Source organism: Myotis davidii, unplaced genomic scaffold (assembly GCF_000327345.1).
Source record: "Myotis davidii unplaced genomic scaffold, ASM32734v1 scaffold6, whole genome shotgun sequence".
NCBI lineage: Eukaryota > Metazoa > Chordata > Mammalia > Chiroptera > Vespertilionidae > Myotis > Myotis davidii.
Window position 1 is genome coordinate 5,181,733 of NW_006383011.1, and position 7,430 is coordinate 5,189,162.

Consider the following 7,430-nt stretch of genomic DNA (forward strand, 5'->3'; position numbering starts at 1 on the left):
AGCCTGGCTTGTGACTGAGCAGACCTCCCTCTGTGGGAGCACACTGATCACCAGGGGGCAGCTCCTGCATTGAGCGTGTGCCCCCTGGTGGTCAGTGTGTGTCATAGTGACCAGTCATTCCCAGTGGTTCTGCTGTTAGGGTCAGTTTGCATATTACCCTGTTATTATATAGGATGGTTTATTGCAGGTTACATACCTGCGAATACAAATGGTGGTTAAATGTCTTATTCAAAGTTGGAAGTGCTAACAACATATTCCATCTAAATGGCAATTAGGTTCTGTTATAACTCATGATATTTAACAATTTCAATTATCATGGGGACATTTTTAAAATTAAAAGAATATCATGATACTAGTCGGCAATAAAAAAAGAAAAACAGTACTTAATATGTGCAACAAAATGGATGCATTTTAAAAACATTGTTAAAGAAACCAGACATAAAGTTATGTCTAAGATGTAGATGGCATTCTCTTAAGTTGCTCACTGCACAGGGCTAACTGTACATCAATGGCTCTGGTAAGACAAGCATCATGAAGTTCAATGAATACTGAAAACAAAGCTTTACCATATCTTCATCTCCACCTAGCATCACTATCACACTTTTCTGGTTAATCAGTTCATCACCCTCCAGAGTTTTTATTTCAAACCTATAGTTCTTTCAGTCTGGCATAATCCGAACTTCTCCTTGACTCCAGATGACCTTGCCTCTTATTTCAGGAAAATACCCCAAATCATCTGATGGGAACTCCCTCAATTCCTGATCGTCAAATGTATGCACATGGGTACCCATTATCAAAATTCAATCCTGCTACCTTTGCAATGGATTCCATCCTCTCTCACCTTCTTAGAAAAATTACAGCAACCACTCTGACTTTTCTGTCCTGGTATTATCACCCTCTGTCTCTGGCACAAATTATTTAACCTCTCTGTACTTTATTATTCTCTTCTGGAAAAATAGGGAGAATAGCACACAGCATACAAGGTGCTTGAGAGAATTAAATGAGTGCTTAGAACAGTGTCTTTTGCACAGTATGTACAGTGTTACCTACAATTAATTTCATGTTTCCACTAGCATTTACCCCACCTTCTCTTTGAGTCTAAATTCTTAAAATAGTTTTCTACTTTAATAGTTTCTTCTATAAATGGTCTTCAGTCTACTGTAATGAGGCTTCAGTGTCCATAATTGCATCTCCCATGACCTCCATGCACTAAATCTTATGAATAATTTTATAGATCTCGTTTTACTTGACTTTCTAGCATTTCACAATTGTCATCTTTTCCCTTGGCTTAATTGGTACCAAAATTCCCTCCCCACTTCCTTACCGTATTTGTTAGTTTTTGGGATTATCTTCTCTTCCTCTAATCCAGTGGTTCTCAACCTAGGTTGCACATTAGAATCACCTGGGAATCTATTTAAAATCCTGATTTCTGGACCTCATCCTCCAGAAACTGTTTCTTTGTTACTAATGTTGTGGCCTCACCCCATAACAAAGAAACAGAATTTCCAGAGGATGAGGCCCAGAAATCAGTATTTTAAAAAGATTCCCAGGTGGGCCGTAACCGGTTTGGCTGAGTGGATAGAGTGTCGGCCTGCGGACTGAAGGTTCCCTGGTTCGATTCCGGTCAGGGGCATGTACCTGGGTTGCGGGCATTTCCCCAGTGGGGGATGTGCAGGGGGCAGCTGATCGATGTTTCTCTCTCATCGATGTTTCTAACTCTCTATCCCTCTCCCTTCCTCTCTGTAAAAAATCAATAAAATATATTAAAAAAAAAAAAGATTCCCAGGTGATTCTAATGTGCAGCCAAGATTGAGAACCACTGCTCTAATCCAATACAAATTCCTCAAGGCTCTGTTTTGATTCTTTTCTTTCACTGTATAGAATTACCTCTCCCTATATTATTTCATGACTTCATGTACCATTTGTGGCAGACACTGTAAGTAAACTGACTTAATACCCACTGCCACTAGCTTTTCCTTGAGGCTTAAATGTGGCCATGTGACAATTTTGGGAAGTGAGACTGAAAGTAAAGTTAGTGTAGACTTTCTTGAAAGTTTTTGCTTTTCTGATGAGGACAGTTGAGGGAAGCACTTCTTCATGTGTGGAACCTGTGATGCTGAATGTGTAGCAGTTATCTGCCTCCCTCCCCCATATGACAAAGAGCTAGTATACTAAGGATTGTTTTCATATTTACATTTCCAGTCTGGGACTTTCTTCTTGATCTTTAGATCAACATAACTGCCAGCTCTACAACCCCTTCTGGCTGTCTCACAGGCACCACAGTGACCTCAAGTTGAGCAGTTCTAAAACAGTATGTCTCTTTATTTTTATTTTTTAAAATATATTTTATTGATTATGTACAGAGAGGAAGGGAGAGAGAGAGTTAGAAACATCGATGAGAGCGCGACATCGATCAGCTGCCTCCTGCACTTCTCCTACTGGGGATGTGCCCGCCACCCAGGTACATGCCCTTGACCGGAATCGAACCTGCGACCCTTCAGTCCACAGGCCAACGCTCTTTCCACTGAACCAAACCGGTTTCGGCGTATGTCTCTTTATTTTTATTTTTTAAAATATATTTTATTGATTATGTACAGAGAGGAAGGGAGAGAGAGAGTTAGAAACATCGATGAGAGCGCGACATCGATCAGCTGCCTCCTGCACTTCTCCTACTGGGGATGTGCCCGCCACCCAGGTACATGCCCTTGACCGGAATCGAACCTGCGACCCTTCAGTCCACAGGCCAACGCTCTTTCCACTGAACCAAACCGGTTTCGGCGTATGTCTCTTTATTTTTATTTTTTAAAATATATTTTATTGATTATGTACAGAGAGGAAGGGAGAGAGAGAGTTAGAAACATCGATGAGAGCGCGACATCGATCAGCTGCCTCCTGCACTTCTCCTACTGGGGATGTGCCCGCCACCCAGGTACATGCCCTTGACCGGAATCGAACCTGCGACCCTTCAGTCCACAGGCCAACGCTCTTTCCACTGAACCAAACCGGTTTCGGCGTATGTCTCTTTATTTTTATTTTTTAAAATATATTTTATTGATTATGTACAGAGAGGAAGGGAGAGAGAGAGTTAGAAACATCGATGAGAGCGCGACATCGATCAGCTGCCTCCTGCACTTCTCCTACTGGGGATGTGCCCGCCACCCAGGTACATGCCCTTGACCGGAATCGAACCTGCGACCCTTCAGTCCACAGGCCAACGCTCTTTCCACTGAACCAAACCGGTTTCGGCGTATGTCTCTTTATTTTTATTTTTTAAAATATATTTTATTGATTATGTACAGAGAGGAAGGGAGAGAGAGAGTTAGAAACATCGATGAGAGCGCGACATCGATCAGCTGCCTCCTGCACTTCTCCTACTGGGGATGTGCCCGCCACCCAGGTACATGCCCTTGACCGGAATCGAACCTGCGACCCTTCAGTCCACAGGCCAACGCTCTTTCCACTGAACCAAACCGGTTTCGGCGTATGTCTCTTTATTTTTATTTTTTAAAATATATTTTATTGATTATGTACAGAGAGGAAGGGAGAGAGAGAGTTAGAAACATCGATGAGAGCGCGACATCGATCAGCTGCCTCCTGCACTTCTCCTACTGGGGATGTGCCCGCCACCCAGGTACATGCCCTTGACCGGAATCGAACCTGCGACCCTTCAGTCCACAGGCCAACGCTCTTTCCACTGAACCAAACCGGTTTCGGCGTATGTCTCTTTATTTTTATTTTTTAAAATATATTTTATTGATTATGTACAGAGAGGAAGGGAGAGAGAGAGTTAGAAACATCGATGAGAGCGCGACATCGATCAGCTGCCTCCTGCACTTCTCCTACTGGGGATGTGCCCGCCACCCAGGTACATGCCCTTGACCGGAATCGAACCTGCGACCCTTCAGTCCACAGGCCAACGCTCTTTCCACTGAACCAAACCGGTTTCGGCGTATGTCTCTTTATTGACTCCACCTTCCTCTGGTCCTTCAAGTGATCCCTATCTTGATAAATGGCACCACTATATCCAGTTGTGCATTTCAGAAATCTGGAGACATCCCCGATACCATCATCTCCCCATACCCATAAACCAAGTCTTGTTCTTTTCACCCCTAAAATATTCTTAGATGGACTCACTTTTTATCCATGTCTTTCCGATAGCCTTAGTCCAAGCTATCATCATCATCTTTCTGGATTAATGTTAGTAACCTTCTGTTGTCTCTACCTCCAATCCATTCGCTGTAGATCAGTCAAACTATTTTAAAATACAAATATGATTGTATAGCTTCCACACTTCAATTGCTTTTAGGATCTCTAAGCCAACAACTTAGCAAATCTGTGGTGCTCTGCAAAATCTGGTCTGGGCCTTCTCCCACAACCATGTTCTAGTTATATTGGCTTTATTTTTGTGTTTCAGGGATTTTGCTGTTATCTATATCTGCCTGCTACTTTTATTAGTTTTCTATTTTTTTTTTTTGCTGTAACAAATTACCACAAATTTAGTGGCTTAAAAATAAATATTTTATATATTTTAGAGAAAGGGAGAGGGAGAAAGAGAAACATTGCCTCCTGCACACCCCACACTGGGGATTGAGACTGTAACCTGGGCATATATCCTGACCAGGAATTGAATCAGCAACCTTTGTTGCATGGGATGAGGCCCAACTGAGCCACTCCAAGCCACATTGGCCAGGGTTCAACTAAATTTGTTTCTTTTAACAAGCATTATTTTATAATTCTGTAAATCAGTAGTCTAATATGGTCTCATTGATGTCAGCTGTGTTCCTTTCTGGAGGCTGAAGGGGAGAATTTATCTTTTACAGCTTCTCAAGGCCACCGCATTTTTCGCTTATGGCCCACTTTCTGCTTTCTTTTTTTTTTTTTTTTTTTTTAAATATATTTTATTGATTTTTTACAGAGAGGAAAGGAGAGAGATAGAAATAGAGAGTTAGAAACATCAATGAGAGAGAAACATCGATCAGCTGCCTCCCGCACATCCCCCACTGGGGAAGTGCGCGCAACCCAGGTACATGCCCTTGACCGGAATCGAACCTGGGACCTTTCAGTCCGCAGGCCAACGCTCTATCCACTGAGCCAAACCGGTTTCGGCAACACTTTCTGCTTTCAAAGCTAGGAAATTGCATCTCTCTGATCACTCTTGTGTAGTCATAGGTCCCTCTGAATAAAGCTGAGAAAGGTTCTCTGATTTGAAAGCTGCATATAATTAATTGAGCACATATGAATAATCTAAAACAATCTTCCTTTTGCCGTGTTAAGGTACCATATTCAGACTCTGGGGATTAGGACATGGACATCTTTGGGAGTGTGAGTGTGTGTGTGTGTGTGGGGCGGGGGAGCATTCCTGTGCCTACCACACTAGTTTTAGTTAAGTGCAAAACTCCGATAGTGACTTTAGGGTTTTTGTTAGGTAACCGAATGTCTTACATAGCAACAAGTAGGCAGTTAGTACTAATTCAGCTGCTCAACACCACCAGGTACCCAAGCCTTTTCTCTTTCCATTTTGTCATCTTTAATGCCTTGGATTTTGCTTATAGGATTATTGTGTCATGATGGCTGCTGCTTCACCACATATCACATTTGTATCCAAGGCAGACAGAAGAGGGAAGGATGGTGTACCAGATACCATCAGTGCTCCTAGTTCTTTTTTTTTTTCTTTTTTAAAAATATATTTTATTGACTTTTTACAGAGAGGAAGGGAGAGAGATAGAGTTAGAAACATCGATAAGAGAGAAACATCGACCAGCTGCCTCCTGCACACCTCCTACTGGGGATGTGCCCGCAACCAAGGTACATGCCCTTGACCAGAATCAAACCTGGGACCCTTCAGCCCCCAGGCCAACGCTCTATCCACTGAGCCAAACCAGTTAGGGCTGTGTTCCTAGTTCTTATCACTTCACTGCACAGTAGCCAGACTTCCAGCTGTGGCTTAGTCCTGCTCCATACTCTCTGTTGACCCATATACCAAGATAGCACTGAAGAGTGGGCCTAAGCTGTCAGTTGGACATCCTTAGCGCTGCAGAAGAGGCTCCCACCACTGCCAGTCAGCCCCACTTGTGGCTGAGCAGCTCCCCTTGTGGGAGCGCACTGACCACTAGGGGACAGCTCCTGCATTGAGCGTCTGCCCCCTGGTGGTCAGTGCATGTCACAGTGACCAGTCATTCCACCATTAGTGTCAATTTGCATATTACCCTTTTATTATATAGGAGGATGACTTTAACCTCCAAATCCAGAGACAAAAATCTTATTTCAGTAACAGCAACCAGAATGCTCAGGAGGACAGATAATTTCCACAGCAATAATAATTGTCCAAAGTTTATGTTGGGCTGGTTTCGAAGTATTTAAGATGCTGTATTTGAAATACTAGAGGCCCGATGCACAAAAATTCATGCAAGTGTAGGCCTTCCTACCCCCAGCTGCCGACACCAGCTTCTCTCCAGCACCCGGGACCTGGGCTGGCTTTCCTCTGGCCTTAGCTTCATCAGGAAGGATGTCCGGAAGGATAGCTGGTCTAATTAGCATGTTGCCCTTTTATTATGATAGATACTTCAAGCTTGAGAATTAGAAACTGCATAGATTGTATAATTTTACTCAAAGCATAATTGTACCACTAGATGGTGACATGTATACAAATTATTGAAAAGTCATCAGCAATGTACTAGCTATGGAAGGTGTATGGTGGTTGCTGATTAGTTTTATGAAAATCAACTTACAAGAATTTAGGAGAGCCGAAATCGGTTTGGCTCAGTGGATAGAGCGTCGGCCTGCCGACTGAAGGGTCCCGAGTTTGATTCCGGTCAAGGGCATGTACCTGGGTTGCGGGCACATCCCCAGTGGGGAGTGTGCAGGAGGCAGCTAATCGATGTTTCTCTCTCATCGATGTTTCTAACTATCTCTCTCCCTTCCTCTCTGTAAAAAATCAGTAAAATATATTTTTAAAAAAAGAATTTAGGAGATATTTTGTCAGATTCTGTTCCATAATTCTTTTAGAATTCACACCTCTCAAGTCTATTAAAAAGTCTCTGTTGACACATATACCAAGACAGCACTGAAGAGTAAAGACTATAGAGTCAGGAGGCAGGCAGGCAACCTTTTTTTTTTTAAAATATATTTTATTGATTTTTTACAGAGAGAAAGGGAGAGAGATAGAGAGTTAGAAACATCGATGAGAAACATCAATTAGCTGCCTCCTGCACATCTCCCACTGGAGATGTGCGCGCAACCCAGGTACATGCCCTTGACCGGAATCGAACCCGGGACCTTTCAGTCCGCAGGCCGACGCTCTATCCACTGAGCTTCTATGACCTTATCTATTTACAAGCAGCTGAAGTAAAGGGTTGGTAAACTACAACCCATAGACCAAATATGGCTGGTTACCGGTTTTTGTGTGTCCTGTGGGCTAAGAATAATTTTTA

General features: G+C 42.9%; 1 long non-coding RNA gene across 1 annotated transcript in view; it reads right to left on the bottom strand.

Annotated features, from left to right (window-relative positions):
* The window catches only part of LOC107181618, a 19,909-nt gene extending 15,260 nt beyond the window's left edge, over nt 1-4,649 (bottom strand). Inside the window, exon 1 of the long non-coding RNA XR_001512283.1 lies at nt 4,638-4,649. This is a non-coding gene — a long non-coding RNA (uncharacterized LOC107181618). The remainder of the gene's footprint in view (nt 1-4,637) is intronic.
* Nucleotides 4,650-7,430: the final 2,781 nt, after the last annotated feature.